The following is an 18273-nucleotide window of genomic DNA, read 5'->3' as shown; positions in this document are numbered from 1 at the left end:
CTTGGAATGAGGAGATCAAGAGCCGAAAATGGATGTAGTGGCAAGGGGGTGTTCGGCCGTGAGCTAGGGAGGAGAGGAGAGAAAGAGAGTTTTGGTGGAATGGTGGTATTTATAAGATCTTCCATATAGCATATTCCTAGCATATTCCAAGCATATTCCTAGCATATTCCTAGCATATTCCTAGCATATTCCTTAGGATATTCCTTAGCATATTCCTTAGCATATTCCTTAGCATATTCCTAGCATATTCCTAGCATATTCCTTAGGATATTAACAAATACGTGTAAGCATAACACAGATATCAGAAAGCAGTTAAGTAATTCCACACAGTCGTCAGACACTTTAATTATCATTAATAATTTGTACGGAATACATGGGATTTTGAGGGTTGTCACACCTATGAATTTCCTTACGGACACGTTGGAACTAAACATAAATGGTTAGTTCTAGTTGTTTATGTTTATCTAACTTAGTATATTAGAAGTGTTTAAAGTACTTGCTTCAAGAGCATTGCAAGCACTTGCACTAATGGGTGAAAACGGGTCAAATGGGTAGGGTTGACCTAATTAATAGAGTAATGGCGAAAATCATCAAGAACGCATATAACGAGTTGGATAAATAATACTTAGGTATTAAAAGGGTCGTTATGTGTTCTATTGATTTGCAAGTTAACTTGTTGTTTAGCAGGTATGACATAGATGGGAAACAACGAGTAAAAAGGATGGCATGGGCGACAACACTTCTATGGGAAAAGGTGAGTGACGCTTCACTCAAGTAGTATGTTTTATTAAGTATATTAATACCTTCGTGAAATATTTATATGGTGTGTGGTAAGAACTGTAAAGGAGAGTTAATGTTAGTACGAAGTTGTGTTATAATGGTAATTATCATCGGTGATATAAATATCCGAGTTTATTAGTATGATTAAATCATAAACAAGGTGATGGGAGTAAGATACAGATATTGGGAGTAATAAGCAGTGTAGACCTACCACAAGATCGTTAATATTGAGTATTGAGTATAAGGTGTGTGATCTTTATATATATTTAGTTTGTCTAATATATGAAGTAAAGGAATTGGAACTAATAGGGACAAGATTATTGGAAACAAGGTTGATGGATTAAACCAATGGGTGGTAAGTATCGAGTATGAGATTTTTATTAATATTAAAAGGGGATTGGGATAATAATTATTTGATTGCAGGTTTGTGAGTTGCGTACTTAGCAAGTACACGGGGAAAGCTGTTATGCAAGCTTAAACATAAGGAAGTTTGAATCCCGTATTTGGGAGTTAAGGAGCCTTGTTGTCACGCTTTATAAATTGCGTTAGTTAAATGCAGATGTTTTATTAACAAATCCAAACATTGTTTTGACTAACTTATGGTGTTGTACATCTTAGGTGAATTACAAGTGAAGAGTAAATGGATTTAGTGATTCTAATATGAAAAATGGATTTCAAGAACAGATGGGACACTGAGCAGCTAGGGATAAATGAAATGAGATCCGAGTTAATAAGCTGGAACTGAATGACGAAAGAACGATGGGAGTGACCTACGAGTTACTCAAGTTGAATGTGGTTAAGAATTTGGCTGATCTAAGGCGAGAGTGATCAAGTCTTGGGTCAATAAGAGGAGGATTGGGTTGTGATTTGCCCAACAATTATATGTTTTGGTTATTCAACCTAGCGAGTCTAGTCTTTTGTACTCTAGTGTATTTTGTTTTGCTTATTGCTAGCTCGTTAATGTTTAAAAAGTTATGTTGGTTATGAATCATAGGTTATTGACACAGGTTTTGGTTTTCGTAAGGGTTGTTCGTTAAACGAACGGGTCATGCAGAAATTTTATAAAAATCCTTGCACGTCGTGTATGTAGGTTTGTATCAACTAGTGATTTAAGTATATGAAAGGGATGTTATATTGAGTATAGTTTTCTTTAAAAAAATCTGGGCCTATTTTCCACAAAGTATCAAAATATTGTTTTTATTAATTATGGGTGTTACATGTTGGTATCAGAGCCGTAGCCGTAGGTTGAGAGAATTGAATATGGAGTGGTATTCAGATTCAACCTTAGTGCTCTTAATGGGAGACGAATATTAACCCGAGACTTGATCACGAAGCCAAAGACATGAGGTTAGTAAAATGCTATGGTTATTTGTTAATTTTGTTAATATATCAACTAATGGCAAAACCTTTATTGCCGTAAGGTGGGGAAAGGGGATTACGAACATATGTTAATAAACATAAGTTGAGTTGATAAATCAAATGGATATTTATTACCATGTACTGTGACGATAAATGTTAGATGAAATTCATTGCTTTTGACATGTTGTGGCAATAATAATAATAAGATGTCTGGATAGTATGTGGGCGAATACGCAGGGCCCACGTATTAGTCAACATAGGATACTAGGATGTTCTTTGCGTAGCCATGAATGTGTTAGGAGTACTGAAAAGTAACTGGAATGTTCTACTGATTATGTTGGAAATTGTAATGACAGGAATAATGGAGACAACAAGATGTGGATGAGCACCCATTGGTTGGAATTGTTACTAGTGTGTGAATTTTGGCTGTCAGTAAGTGATGGTATAACTATGAGATAAATTGAGAGACAAAGATCTCTTATATAAAAAAAGAGTGAGGCTTGAGTTGGCAAGCCCTAAAGATGGGAGTGGGTGATCTCCTGACATGTGGTGAATTGGAAGATGCTATGGACGGAATGTCTAACAATAAAGGCAACTCAAGCGAGCTTTGGGAAGCCAAACTGGGAAACAACTTGTCAAAAAGGTAATTTCTAAGGTATGTAATTACATTTGTTTACGAATAACATGTTGTAATGAGCTAAGTAGAAAAACTCTAAAAAGAAGAAGAAATATGAAAGACCTTTTTAGATCACCAGGATAATTAATCTTAAGTAATATCGTGTGAATGGCATGTAAAACCAAAGTATAAATGACCCATGGGGTCGTAGAAGTGGATGTGCTGCCCATTATTATCAATCATAGTCGTGGCTGTGGTTAGAAATGAAAGTAAGCTTGACATTGTCGAATGTAATGGAAAGATGTTAAGAAAAGATAATGCCTTAGGGTATTATGGAAAGAAGTAAAGTAAAGATGATACCTCCATGTAACATGGAAGAAAGTTAAGTAAAGGTGATACCTTCGGGTATCACGGAAAGTAAAAGTAAAGTAAAGTTGAAATTTTCGGATATCATGTAATGAAAGTAAAGTTGATATCTTCAGATATCACGTAATGAAAGTGATGAAAAGTTGATATCTACGGATATCATGGAATGAAAGGTGATTGTCCACGGACATCACGAATGTAAGGTGATAGTCTATGGACATCACGCATAATACTTGGAGTGTAAGGACTCTAAGGGAAGTAAAAGTGAAGTGTAAGGACTTCACGGGTAATAGTGGGGTTTAAGTATCTCATAATCTAAGGGTAATAATTGGATTACAAGTGTTAATGGTTGTAGGACATATGTACTTATTAAGTACACAGAAGTGTGGTGTGCGCACTTGTAGGTACGCACGAAGAGCCCCCTACTTACTTATTAAGTACGCATGTCTGGAAAAGTTTTTGTAAATTGTAATATGGGAATATGAATGTATGTAAGTATGTATGAACCCATATAGGGATATTTAATGAATGAGAAGAGAATACATAAATATGCATATTTATGCTTATGATAAAGACGTTAAAATCCTATGTGATTGAATTATGCAAATAAAAGGGAGGAATTAGAATAATAAATTGTAATAATAGTACTGGCGGATGATAACTCGAAGTGTACGGAGTTCAAGGGTGTTAACATGAAGTGTCCAAACTTCATGGGTAATAACATTGGTGACTAAAGACTTTATGGGAAATGATCATGAGGATAAGTACCTCATGAGTGATTAGATTGAAGCTTTAAGCTTCACGAGTGTCAAGTAATATTTAATTCCCATAAATTGTAATGTATAAAACCAATGTTAAGTAACTGGGTAAAAGTTGAAAAGTTACCTTCATGAAATGTGAATGTAAAATGATTAGTAATCGTTTTCAAAACGTATAAATACTTGGATGTGGACTAAAATGTGAAAGAAAAGTTAATTAATGATAAAGGAATTAAGTGGTTTTACCTTGATTGAAATAATGTATACACTAGAGGTTGAGTAACCTCGTATAAAGGAAGGGGTTCATGTTAGAACTCGTGCTTAATATGGGACACGCATTTTAATTACATTTAAATAAAGATGTATGTTACAAGTGGAATGATAGAGTGATAAAAAACAGAGGTGACAAGCCTTGCAAAGTAGATAAAGCATCACAAGAATGTGAGTATGGTAAGGATTGTAATGATGGATAAGAAGATGGAGGTTCAGGTGCTTGGGGTTGAATGATGGCCAAAGAAGATGGAGTTAATACAGGATTGTTCAATCCCAATAGAAACGAATAACACGAAATTGGAATCCTTAATCGGCGTATTTGTGAGAATTCTATGGGCACTTGAAGTGTTAGAGGTATGGATAAATAATGATAATGATAATTTATATATTGCTATGGACAATTGTGTTAAGTTATTGCAGTATTGTAGCAAGAAACCTGTCAAATATGTGTGTGTGGTGGCCAAGAAGTACCTAGAGCTAAAAGCTGATGGAGTGTGCAAGTTGCATAGGTGGTGTGTAACAAGACTCAAACGAGCATGGATGATGTTCTACTTATCGTGAACGCAAGTAAATTCTAAATGTGAAATCCATTTAATGGATACTTTAGTTTTGATAATAGCTGGATAATAGAATAACAGCTTGCTTAAGCTTAAGGTAGCAAACAAATGGGATGGTGATTGATTATTACCATAAGACCATAACGTAGGGTAATGTATTATCCTTCATGTTGATACGTGCATAGTTGCTATGTAAATAAAGAAGCAAGTACGATTCAAGACTCATTAAAACCAAAATACATGCAGTAGTATAACGTCATTACAAGAATAGACTTATGTTGTTGAGTAATATTGATGTCCAAAAGAGACACATAAATGGCTTACTTATGAGATTACATTGTCACACCCTGATTTTTGCGGAAGCGTGGGTTCATTTGGTGTGACTTCTTAATACCATAGCAATCAATCATAACAATGTTATATGATAAAAACAAGAGATGTTCATCCATTAATAAGGTTTAGAAATAACAATACAACATCATTTTTTTTAAAATGTCGACTCATAAAACAAAATACAACCACAACATAATTTAAAACGTGTTCATATGACACAATAATAGACTTGAATAAAAACACGGTGTAAGGACATGTAACCCGTCCAGGTAAGGGTTACACCTCCTGAACCTACTACCCTGGATGACGTCTTTATTTAGTACGCAGCTTAACACAAATGCAGACACTTGCCAGATTCCTTAGTTTTCCTGAAATACATGTAAGTTGAAAAATCAACAAAAGTTGAGCGAGTTCATGTGTAAGTGAGTATGTATAACCTTTATAATGTGTTTGTATGTATGAAAATCCCTGGTATGTAGCAATTAAGGAAAAAGAGATCACCATTGGGTTGCAAAGCCAATGATATGTGTGAAGTGATGCAGGAAGACTCAAACCTAGCAGATTTGTACGTCGGGCACATAGTCACCACATGGTCCACCCGGCGGACTCAGGAGTGGGGCTCGCTTCACCCGAATAGATCTATCACTTATGACCCTCGGTCCTACAACGAGGATTAATGGCCTTAAGTTCTACCTACCCACTCACATGATCTAAGTAGTATAAACCCTCCTTAAGCTAATCATACCATGTTTAGTAATGTCTGTAATAATTGTCGCATGTATTTCACCCCCGAAGTATAAAACTGAAAAACAGTAAAGAGAAAAGGGGGACATGAACTCACAGTATTGCGTCTTCAGTACTTGTAACTCAAATTTCCTCAACAAACACGACTACCTACAATGGTCTAACGTCTATTAGACGAACGGGTCGTGCCTTGTCTTAGTATTTATGTTTTTGAGTTACGTTTCTGATATTATTCCAAGTTATAATGATTATATTTGGTTTTGGAATAATTGTTTATACAATATTTCTGTATTAATACTTTTCAAGTATTCGTACTCGTATTTCCTTCCCAAGGATGGGGGTATCTTATACATGTATTTTCGTATTTGTATTTGTATATCTTGCCAAGTAACGGCGTCGTATTTCGGTGTATTGTTCTAAAAAAAATATGTTAATATATTCCCAATAATTTTTCCAAAGCCACGTATTTCAAGTCTCACTTAAATATATTTAAATCATTTGTCTAAAACATCTTAATTCTCAAAATATATATATTTTTCCCAAAAATATTATATTTTACTTCATAAATTTTCCAAAATAATATTCTACCAAAAATATACGTATAAGAGTATTCTTCCGAAATACCACGTAAGTTACGTTTTAGTGTTTCGTATTATATCAATACTTGTGTAACTTATATTATTTATTTTGCGAAAGCTTCGGTATTATTTTTGGAGTCGTAATCTCGTGATACCATAAGTTATATTATTTTTACCCTAAAAATAATATAACTAGTTAACAAAACAAGCAAATATTCACACAAGAGTTTTAGTATAAAATATATATTCTAAATATATATTTATTAAGTTTTATTTACGAAAATCAACCTCCGAGACTTTGTATTTTTGTAATAAAATGATGGCGAAGTTTATTTCGAAAAATAAAGTTAAAAATATATTTGTAAAGACTTTGTTAGAAAAATATTTCTAAGTGCTGAAATTCTAGAAAAAATTCGCCAGAGTTTCCTTTGTAAATGGAGGTGTCCATGCTTTTTAGCATATCATTTTCTTTTGTAAAATCATTCAAACAATCATCAATAAACCAACACAAAATTTCTATTCACCAGACTTGGCAAAAATCAACATGAACCATAAACTTATGAACTTGAAAGTTTGTAAAAATATGTAGTAACTTACTAACACAATTAGTAAGTCTTGTTACCTTTAAAAATGTGATTAGTTTCTTAAAAGCTTTATTTTTAGAATGTGTATTTTCACAACTTCTAGTCATGATTTCCAAAAATATTTCCTTGTGAAATTTTCATGTTACACAAGTGCTTATACACTTGTTTACTTACTAAAAATGTGTTTACTTCATGTAATGTCCAAGTTTTAACAAAACTTGTTCCTTTCACTTGGTTCTTTCAAAAAAAAACCGCTCATAGATCTTTAGATCTACAAGTTTATAACTTTATTTTTCTAGAAAACTTACATTTATTCAAGTTCAAAGCTTATGTATGGATGGTTTCATCGTCCTCATATCCAACTTTCACATCTTGCTAGTTCATGTCTTTAAACATGATCTAGCAAGTCCATGTGATGAACCATACCATTCTATCTAACAAACAACATTCAACAAGCATGACAACACAAGAACGACATGATTTTATCTTCTTTTTAACACTATTTCATCTCATGGTTAGTTTATGTTCAAGAGTTTTGATTATGTTCTTTAAAATTCTTGTTATTTCACCATTCTTTTCACTATTAACCACCATAAATATGAAGAATATGAAGATCTAAGGAACTTACTACTAGCACAAGGCTAGGGGAGTTCAAGTGCGTAAAAGTGGTGGTTAAAAGAAAACGTGGGCGGTCCTTGAGCTTCCGAGTGCACCAAGCTTACTTGTCGGGCTTCTTGCACCTTTGTATGTATGTAGAATGCTTGAACAAGACTTGAAGGTGGTAGTCTAGTGGTGTGGTGGTGGCGGCTGAAACTCAAGCAGGAGGAAGAAGAAAGAACTTGTTTGCTAAGTGGGTTTGATGAGAGAAGGTGTTAACCTTATGTGTATTTCTAAGTTTAACCACCATGTAAAATGTTCCTTTAACCAACGTCACTAGCAATTAAATAATCAAAGAAATGTGGGGGTGTGTCCCACCCCTTGTAACCGTCAATTAGGGGGGGTATGGGGTTGGGTTGTGATGGAACTAGTTACAAGTTAGTTGAGTTTGAATGATAAAGTTAGTGTGTTATTGTGTGTTATATAATATAAAGTGTGTTAGGGTGTTCGGGGACCCTAACTAGCTCAGAAAAGTAAAAACAATGTGTTTGGCAATATTTTTATGTTCCGGGTAAAGTCCGGTTGTTCGGTTTGATGTTGTGCGTTAAAGTGCTAAATTAACCTTTAAAGTGTCTTTTACATTATTTTTAATGACACAATAAATTCCCAACACTTTGAAAAGTATCTAGGACTATTTTACCAAGTTTTTGCACTTTACTAGCATTGTTAAATGCTGAATTTTGTTTTAAAAGTGCAGAATTTTGCATTTAAAGTATGTTTTAGGCTCTTCCGGGCACTATAACTATCACCTAGTGACGCAGTTTTATGGTCCTCACCTCCCTACACTCCCTACTAGTGTAGTATTCTATTCCTGGCTCACACTGGCCTCGAAAATATTGTCTGTCGAGGTGCTGGCATTGTCAGCATGTTTCTGGGTTATCCGCTCACTGTGCTAACTGTGCTTTGTGCATCAAGTTTGTCACTAACGTTTGTGTGTAAATAATAGAGTGACAGTATAAAATGTGATGCATGAGTATGTATGTATCAGAAAACCGAAAGCAGTTTAATCATAATTGAAATCAAGCACAGTAATTAAGCACTAATTAAATATTAATTAATTCGTACGGATACCCGTAGATGTGAGGGTTGTCACATTCTCCCATGTTAAGAAAATTTCGTCCTCGAAATTTGTACTACCTTAACTCTTTATGGTTACGTCACACGTGTATGTATAGAAATAATATCAAAGTAAATAATCACTAAACCGAATCAAACCTTACTCACATCAGGTGAGTTCAAAAATATATAATCACCCGAATCCTATGGGTAAAAGGGTATGTACTTTTGGCCTTTGATGTCAAAGGTACAAGACGTAATTTGTGTATAGTCTAGTGTAATCCAACTATCAGGGGGTTTCGCAAAAGAGGAGTTTTGGCTAATAAGATTCTCAAATGATCGATCGCAATATGCAAACGAGTTTTCACAAACCACGGCATTCGCTATATGGATTTAAAATCAATAATTCAAAGGTAATAGTAAAATGATCTGTCAACTCCCGAATAAATGAATGGTAAGGTTTAGTGAGTTGACATTCTTGAATTGCGAAAGTACGCCAAATGAAATTCAAGTGAATTTGGTGTCTCATTGTAGTTGCATCGGAAATGATTAAATGACGAGCCAAACGAAAGTATATGCAGTTTTGTGTGAAACGGTTGACCATGATTAGCACAAGCTACAAGTGAGGTGTCGTAATGACATAATTCAAGTATAGTGGTGGCCGATCAAGTTCACTGTTTTGGAAATCAAATGAGAGTGCACTGAAACAGGCCAGAAGATTTGATTTACACAACGTCATGGGGTTTTCAGTTGAATATGGAACGTCAAAGAGTCACTGTTTTCGGTCGAATGTGGGAAAGCAATAAGTACCGCAAGGCATTCGATTGATTGTAAAAGGATCGTTAGGAGGCACACCGTGATATGAAATGAACCCATGTACCTTTGCCTCAACACACAACTGTGTTGAGACCGATTTCATCGTGATAAACAAGACGGATTTAGGGCAAATTATCAAATAATCAATTAAATCCGTGTATGAAGTGAGTAACCAAATAAGCGCAAGCATCAATTTTGTGAGAGTATCCCCACAAGGTGTCGTAATCAACAAATGATTTAGTGGAATCGTAGACAAGACAAGTCTACCTCGACTCGAAATGAAAGAACCTTTGTAAAATATTCGAATATGATGCCCTCAATACATCATATGACGTCTTAAACGGAATATACGAAATGGATAAGTTCAAGCAATTGAACTTGGTTTCAGTGTAACTCGGCAATAAACGTATGTATCAACAAAGGAAACCTCGGCATGGTCACGAAGATAAACCATGAATGTAACTTAAAATAAATGAAGGAAGTTTCAAGAGGTGTGCTGACTTGTTAGCAAAAGAGCCAACAGCCACAATAATGTAGATCATTCGAATTCACAAATCGGTAATTAAATTTAGCGTCCTAATATTTGAACTCAAATGAAGCGTTTGAAACGAAGTGAAGTCGCACGCGTAGCAAATGGTGCATGCATGACAAATAAGCTTCCAAGAAAGGAATAATGAGTATCTGCTAAAATGAAGAAATGACCAGATATCGAACCAAATATGTGTTCGCTCTTTGCGAAGAAAATTAACATGATGCAACTACCATTAAGGGGAATAGAGATGCAAACGTCTACTCGCTAGAAGTAAAAGAAATTCAAGTACTTTCGGTTTGGTCAACGGAACTGGCATATGTGTCGGGTTAATGGTGTCTGCATTGAGTTAACGGATGTGGTTCCTAAGTAACAACCTTTGTAAGTTTGGACCTGGATCCCTATGGTCCTAAGTACAGGTTTCCTAGATTCTCAGAGTTTCGTATTCGGTGTAGAATCGTTCTGTGCATCGTGTAGGAAACGCCATTCTTGTGTACGCTTAAAACAAGTTATTGTCCCACAATTTTCCCCCGATATACTTTCTTTCTGAATTTACAGCTACTCGATCATCGATCAGTCGAGAAATACTGGTTGGATCCTCGTAGTTAGTCAAATAAGTAGTTCGCCAATCCTTAGCAAGATTCGCTGACTCTTGTTGGCTAGCTTGTCCGGCTCCTGGTAGTTTAATGTTCATTTGAGAGTCATCGTCCTTTCTCTTGACAAGCAGAACTGGGGTTACCTAAAATGGAAATTTTGGTCTGTTATCTTCCTTCTCTATCCACTACTGAAACTACACTGTCAATTCTTGCATTTCCGAAGGTGTATGTCTCTTAGAGTGCATTTACTACAGACGCGGCGCCTGTAATCGAATCGATGGGAAACTTGACTTGTTGTTGAGGAGGTATTTCTGGAAAATCTTCGAGGAAGACTTTAGGATACTTCCTTATCACAGGAATATCTTCATGTTTTGGTTCTTCGACTCCCTCGTCCACGACATGAGTCAAGAACACAACACATCCTTTACGCAACATCCTTCGTGCCTTCAATCAATTTTAGTAATTTTGCAGAGGCGTATCCCGCTTCATGAGTCAGGATTATTTCTTCGTTCGCCATCGCGGTGCGGATATCAATCTCCTATTGATCATTTGTCAACCAATCCATCCAGCTACCTTGTTGAAGTCTCTCCATTCACTGGCAGTAGTTCAAGTGTAAACTCACGCTCTCCGGGTCCTATCTTGCCATGTCCCATTTACTACGTTCGCTTCTACTAGCTTCCCATTAGCTAGTTCTGTCGAGTGCGGGTTATCTAACTTACTTACTACTAAACCGAGTATTCTCTCAAACCCTAGAGATGCGAAGCTAAAATTTGCAATAGTATCTAGCAGCGCAAGTGCATAACGTTGAGTAATATGGGACGTACCGATATCCATGCTTGAATTCCTGGCGTGCTCCCCTAGCTCTGCTACCGAGCTTTTATCCTTGTGCCTAGCTCTTCTTAGGGCAGTATTTTCTGAAGTGCTTCTTGCTCCCACAGTTAAGACAACCTTCAGCATGTTTTTGTTTGCCACTCGTCCTGCCTTCGTCGTTGTCGTTGTTTCCTCCGTGACTCTCGCTATCATCTTGACCTTTATTTCCACTTTCAATACCTTGTCTACAAGTCTCCTTAGGATGCCCCCTCTTACCACAGTTATCACATTTTCCATACCTACATCGCCCGACATGATAACGTAGACAATTGTCGCACTTAGGTAGGATAACCATGTAGTCTTTTCCCTTTTTGGCCTTCTTCTTGTTACTCGCCCGAGTAATCATTTTGAAATTTGCGAACTTTCTCTTGTTATCTCCATGTGACTCTACAGGAGCCTCCTCTTTCTTTTCCACATTGGAAAATTTTCCTTGTCTAATTGCTTCTTCAGTGAGTGCCACGCTTATGCTGATAGCCTCGGTGATCGTTGAAGGTTTAGATGTTGTTACCAGGCTTAGAATCTGAGGTGCCAATCCCCGGATGAAACGTTCGATCTTCCTAGATTCTGGTTCGACCAAATGCAATGCAACTTGTGATAATTCGCCAAATCTCTGCACATATTCAGCTATCTTTGGACCTTCCATATTCAGGTTCCACAATTCAGTTTCCAACTTCTGGACTTCCGCCCTTGAGCAATATCTTTTGCGCATTAGCTCCTTCAATTCGTCCCACGTCAAAGCATACGCAGTAGTCTCGCCCATTGTTCGAACCTGAAGGTTCCACCATGGCAGAGCCCCATTTATTAATAGCCCAGCTACGTACGTAACCTGATGTTCTGGGGCACATTTGCTCAGCCATAAGACAGAATCTGTCTTCTCAACCCAGTGCACGAAGGCTAAGGCACCCCCAGTGTCGTCGAGTCCTCGAGGTTGGTGGTTTAAGAACTGCTCGTAGGTGCAGCCGCTAGGTGGGTTATTTCCTGAGGTGTCTCCACCGTGCTCGGAGCGAAGGGCCTCGAGTTGTGCGATGGCTTGCGAGATGCGTCCTTGCAGTCCCAACTCTAGAGTTATCGGTAGAAGGTTGTTGGTATTGACGTTCCCTGGCATTGACATCTTCTGAGAAGAAGACGGGTTAGGTCGGGTCTTATTCGTTCGGGGAGTGCATACAGTTGTTTAGAGATCATATGCACATACACATAATAGGTTACCAACCAATTAAGCGATAGTATAATCATAGTATAACCAAGCAACTTGGTAATTACATTTATAGCAAGTAAGCACGTAGCATTATAATTATAGCACACATATATAGGTCAAATACGCGCTTAATGAAGACATAGCGATTGAGCTTTCATTGGTCATTGGTCACAAAGTATTGTCGCATGCTTAATGATGATTGACTTCTCATTATTCCATGGCCACAATTGTATCGTCTTCCAAAATGTATCACATCAACAGGGACACAGGGTCACCCTACCCTTGTCCATTAAATATGTTAGTGTATCAAAATTATGCAGTCAGATGAGGTCTTCAAAAGTCTCCACAATCTCGGCTTGTCATTAATGTTGTAACAACTGTCACTAAAATCAATAATTAGGACGATAATTAGTCAATAAGAAAACCCTAATTGAGACACCCAAGTAATTCTGCATTAGCCCTAAAATTTTCAGAACAATCGGAATCAGGATCAAGGCCCCTAAAACTCGAGGGGGGCAAACCCTAGTTTAATAGTTATCTAAAATAAACGTTGCTAGCCTCTGATTGGCCAAAATTTTGAATCATCCAAGCTATACCCGAGCCTAGGCAGCCTATGAATTAGACTGCTTAGCTTACGGACCGCAAAGGAAACGGCATACGGTCCGTAAGCGAGTCCCAAAAATTAGTATAAATAGCAGACATTGGGACATGAACAGAACACTGAAAACGACGCCCAGATTCTCTGTGTACGTCGAATTAGAATCGTTATACTACAATTAAACACACACGATACGAAGTGCTGCCGCAATCAGGGTAATAATTCGATCGCTATTACGATTCAACGTCCGATCGATTATAACTATCCAACGATTGTCCGAGTGCTGCTCAAATTGAGCTTGTACTTTCATTATTCGTCGTGATTTCGACTTGAATATTTGAGTGCTGTTCGAATTCGGACTATGCTCTGTTATTCGTTGTGAATCCGATTGAATTATTAAGTATCTAGGACTATTTTACCAAGTTCTTGCACTTTACTAGCATTGTTAAATGCTGAATTTTGTTTTAAAAGTGCAGAATTTTGCATTTAAAGTATGTTTTAGGCTCTTCCGGGCACTATAACTATCACCTAGTGACGCAGTTTTATGGTCCTCACCTCCCTACACTCCCTACTAGTGTAGCATTCTATTCCTGGCTCACACTGGCCTCGAAAATATTGTCTGTCTAGGTGCTGGCATTGTCAGCATGTTTCTGGGTTATCCGCTCACTGTGCTAACTGTGCTTTGTGCATCAAGTTTGTCACTAACGTTTGTGTGTAAATAATAGAGTGACAGTATAAAATGTGATGCATGAGTATGTATGTATCAGAAAACCGAAAGCAGTTTAATCATAATTGAAATCAAGCACAGTAATTAAGCACTAATTAAATATTAATTAATTCGTACGGATACCCGTAGATGTGAGGGTTGTCACATACATGATCAAAATATGGATTAACATTAAGGATAATGTGATAATATATAATAATTTAGACACGTTACGTGAATGACATGGATATATGGTGACCCATTTAATGAGTACACAATGAAGCTTGTTACACAATTGATATGATTACAGGTGAAAGCGAATATATGTTGAGAACATGTCCTATATGCAAATGTCTAGTATTCAACAGGTTAGACCGGTTAACAAAACGAGCTCTATTTCAGGCTCGAGCTCGGGCTCGGGCTCGTTAAGGCTCGGCTCGTTCGAGCTTTTAACCGAGCCGATCACGAGTAGCTCTCGAACCTCTACCAGTTATACAAGAGTTGAATCATCCAAAAAAAATGGATGATACTTAACTAAAACATGATAAGAGAATTCTCACCAATAACGAGGTACGTGGTTTATCACTTAAACAGTTGATGCTAATATTAACAAGTATTATAGAGGAATTGATTGAAAAAAAATTATTCAAAGCTTTGTAATCTATAACTTAATGATTTTACGTGAAAGTTTTGGGTGAATCATTGAGTTATAACTTATGTTTTTAGTATAATCCGGTTTCGAGGGCGAAACCTATTTTAAGGGGGGTAGATTTGTAACATCCCAAATTTGGGGATGTTCATATATTGACACGTCATGATTTATGTAGCATTTTATATATGTTGAACTAATTAATTATAAAATGAGCAATTCTATTTGAGAATTTAATGACTTAATTTAAATAGCTTAACCTTGTTTACCAAGGTAAGCTTCATTTAGTATTTAAAATATGGTAGAAGTATAAAACTTAACAAGTATTGTAAGAATAAAGAGGTTTGAGAATGGAGGGGCTTATCTTGCCAAATTGTGAAAGATTATCTATTAACCTGAGGTGTAGAGAATTCCAGAAAGAAAAAAAAAAAAAAAAGAAAGATACGTATGTGTGTGGGTGCCATGGGAGCCATGGGTCAAGAAGAAAATCAATGGAAAGCTTCAATACATCGATTTTAGGTAATTGATTAAAGAAATTGAAGAACTTATGAACATCCTCTGTTGTGTAGAAGCCTGGTAAGTAATATCTATACAAAAACCCTAGATTTTCATGTGTTCTTGAGTTGAAAGTGTAATCATGATGAAAGTTAAGGTTTTTGGTGATAGATGATTTATTTCATAAGTTACAGATGATTCTATCATAGTTAGTTTATGTTAATAATACTTAGAAACTCCATTGTTGATTAATATGCATGTTAGGGTTTCTTGTTTAATTGAACAAGATATGACTATAATCTGAATTTTATGACTTTATGTTGATGTTAGTAAGTTGTAATTACCTCTTTGATGATTAGCTATGGTTGTACTTGATCTATGAAGATTAGGGTTCTTGATTTAAATTTGGGATTTTGGAAATTGGATAGTTTTGGAATGATTGTTTGCAAATTTGTAATGTTTTGCCATCCATTGATATATAATTAATGTGTTTGATGTTCCTAACCCTTTCTAAGAGTTCAACAAAAGTTTTAACTATGAAAAGGGGCTGAATTTTATGGTTTGGGTCGAAGTTAGAAGCACCATAAACATGATTTTCACAGCTTTTTAATCAGATTTTGGGCAGACTTCGAAAAATCATATAAAATCAACCGAGTGTCCGTTTGGGGTGTTCTTTATATGGTTGGAAAGCCCCAGGAGTATATTTTCTAAATATGTTTGGAATGAGAGGAAATAAGAATGATAGATATACGAAAACTGCAGTATAAAACAGCTTAGCAGATTGGTTTAAAGCTGAATTATTAGTTGATTTATGAATAGTCCTGTTTCTTCCGAAAATCATAGGAAATTCCAATTGGGGTGATTTTCTTTGGGTTGAAAAGATATAAGAATGTTTTACATATCATATTTGAAGATGTCGAACCAATTAAAACTGTACAAGGGTCTAATAGGCCGAATACAACAGTTGCGCAGAATAGTGGTGCACTAAAATAAAGTTTTTGTAAAACTAAATAAAGAAGAATGTTTGAACACGTTGGAACTAAACATAAATGGTTAGTTCTAGTTGTTTATGTTTATCTAACTTAGTATATTAGAAGTGTTTAAAGTACTTGCTTTAAGAGCATTGCAAGCACTTGCACTAATGGGTGAAAACGGGTCAAATGGGTAGGGTTGACCTAATTAATAGACTAATGGAGAAAATCATCAAGAACACATATAATGAGTTGGATAAATAATAATTAGGTATTAAAAGGGTCGTTATGTGTTCTATTGATTTGCAAGTTGACTTGTTGTTTAGCAGGTATGACATAGATGGGAAACAACGAGTAAAAAGGATGGCATGGGCGACAACACTTCTATGGGAAAAGGTAGTGACGCTTCACTCAAGTAGTATGTTTTATTAAATATATTAATACCTTCGTGAAAAATTTATACGGTGTGTGGTAAGAATTGTAAAGGAGAGTTAATGTTAGTACGAAGTTGTGTTATAATGATAATCATCGTCGGTGATATAAATATCCGAGTTTATTAGTATGATTAAATCATAAACAAGGTGATGGGAGTAAGATACAGATATTGGGAGTAATAAGCAGTGTAGACCTACCACAAGACCGTTAATATTGAGTATTGAGTATAAGGTATGTGAGCTTTATATATATTTAGTTTGTCTAATATATGAAGTAAAGGAATTGGAACTAATAGGGACAAGATTATTGGAAACAAGGTTGATGGATTAAACCAAGGGGTGGTAAGTATCGAGTATGAGATTTTTATTAATATTAAAAGGGGATTGGGATAATAATTATTTGATTACAGGTTTGTGAGTCGCGTACTTAGCAAGTACACGGGGAAAGCTGTTATGCAAGCTTAAACATAAGGAAGTTTGAATCCCGTATTTGGGAGTTAAGGAGCCTTGTTGTCACGCTTTATAAATTGCGTTAGTTAAATACAGATGTTTTATTAACAAATCCAAACATTGTTTTGACTAACTTATGGTGTTGTACATCTTAGGTGAATTACAAGTGAAGAGTAAATGGATTTAGTGATTCTAATATGAAAAATGGATTTCAAGAACAGATGGGACACTGAGCACCTAGGGATAAATGAAATGAGATCCGAGTTAATAAGCTGGAACTGAATGACAAAAGAACGATGGGAGTGACCTACGAGTTACTCAAGTTGAATGTGGTTAAGAATTTGGCTGATCTAAGGCGAGAGTGATCAAGTCTTGGGAGCGGGTCAATAAGAGGAGGATTGGGTTGTGATTTGCCCAACAATTATATGTTTTGGTTATTGAACCTAGCGAGTCTAGTCTTTTGTACTCTAGTGTATTTTTTTTAGCTTATTGCTAGTTCGTCAATGTTTAAAAAGTTATGTTGGTTATGAATCATTGGTTATTAACACAGGTTTTGGTTTTCGTAAGGGTTGTTCGTTAAACGAACGGGTCATGCAGAAATTTTATAAAAATCCTTGCACGTCGTGTATGTAGGTTTGTATCAACTGGTGATTTAAGTATTTGAAAGGGATGTTATATTGAGTATAGTTTTCTTTTTTTTAAATCTGGGCCTATTTACTGCAAAGTATCAAAATATTGTTTTTATTAATTATGGGTGTTACAATTTGCAATTCAGAAAGGGGTGGCGGCGTAGCTTGTTGCCCGTCTACCTTCTGTTTTGATGTAACTTGGCAAGTATGAATGAAAAGCAAGAAAAGGACAAAATTATAATAATGAGTAATGACAAATTAGATGAAAAACTTCATATCTTACAAAGTTTTTAATTCGAAACTATAAATAAGGTGTGCACCTCTGAAGAAACTAAAACCCGTAACTGCAACCCACCACCAATTGACCAAAATATCTACACTTGGAGAACCAAATACCGCAAACAAACTAGAATGGAAATTTTACAGTTCCTCCATACATGGTGTTGTCATTCTTAATTCCTCCCTTAGGGTCTGCTCTCCCTTTATGCGTGAAGGAAGCAAACGAGAGGTGGGTATTTCTTATACAAGCTACTAGCTAGTTACCGAAACTTTAGGGATGCTAGCTAAGATCACTTTAGCTTATTCCAAGTCCTACACATTCTCCTCAAATAAAAATCATTTTCTTTTCTTTCAGATCCATCTCTTATCTTTTCCACTTTGAAAATTCTTAGTTT

At 36.0% G+C, this 18273-nt stretch overlaps 1 long non-coding RNA gene across 3 annotated transcripts; it reads left to right on the top strand.

Annotated features, from left to right (window-relative positions):
• Positions 1-15035: 15035 nt before the first annotated feature.
• LOC118484269 lies at positions 15036-17670 on the top strand. Of its 3 annotated transcripts, XR_004873132.1 has the most exons (3): positions 15036-15196; positions 16416-16482; positions 17126-17654. It is a non-coding gene; the product is annotated as an uncharacterized LOC118484269 (long non-coding RNA). The 3 variants fall into 3 exon arrangements; XR_004873131.1 differs by having other exon boundaries at positions 15040-15196; positions 16416-17670; XR_004873133.1 differs by having other exon boundaries at positions 15049-15196; positions 16413-17654.
• The last annotated feature ends 603 nt before the right edge of the window (positions 17671-18273 follow it).

The sequence above is a fragment of the Helianthus annuus genome, chromosome 11 (genome assembly GCF_002127325.2).
Source record: "Helianthus annuus cultivar XRQ/B chromosome 11, HanXRQr2.0-SUNRISE, whole genome shotgun sequence".
Lineage (NCBI taxonomy): Eukaryota > Viridiplantae > Streptophyta > Magnoliopsida > Asterales > Asteraceae > Helianthus > Helianthus annuus.
This window is presented reverse-complemented; position numbering and strand designations above follow the sequence as displayed.